Raw genomic sequence first — 540 nt, 5'->3', positions numbered from 1 at the left:
CATCGCCAGGACGCTGCCGGCTTCTCCGTGCAGCTCTCGTGCTCTGCAGTGTGAGGGGATGCGTGCCCGTGTGTCCACATGTATATACACGTATATATTTGTGTGCATACACTACTTACGTGGTGCTTTCCCCCCCATAACTCAAGCCCTTCCCAGGCCCCTTTGAAGCAGTTCTGTCTGTTCAGAGACACTTTCGTCGGCAGCCAGCACTGCGCCTCCTTCCCTTCGGTCCGAATAGAGCACCTCCCGATAACGATGGGGACAAAGGCTTTTTGGGCCGAGTTCCTCTTGCATGCAACCCCCCGCCGGGGCTCTGGGCTTTGCCTGTGGCCCCCGAGCTCTCCCGATTTCCACCCAAGGCCGGTGTGGCACCGCGCTGCTGTTGCTGCGGCCGGGCTCGTGGTGTCTCCCAAAGACAGGAGCTGCGGAGCGGCGAGCCCGGGAGGAAAGCAGCTCTTGCAAGGGGCATGGGACGAGGCCAGGGCCAGAACGCTGCGCAGAGCCCCCCGCTTTCCCTCGGGCGGCTCTTTTAAGAGGGTG

The sequence above is a fragment of the Apaloderma vittatum genome, unplaced genomic scaffold, assembly GCF_000703405.1.
Source record: "Apaloderma vittatum isolate BGI_N311 unplaced genomic scaffold, ASM70340v1 scaffold30486, whole genome shotgun sequence".
NCBI classification, from domain to species: domain Eukaryota; kingdom Metazoa; phylum Chordata; class Aves; order Trogoniformes; family Trogonidae; genus Apaloderma; species Apaloderma vittatum.
Note: the sequence above shows the minus strand (reverse complement) of the source record.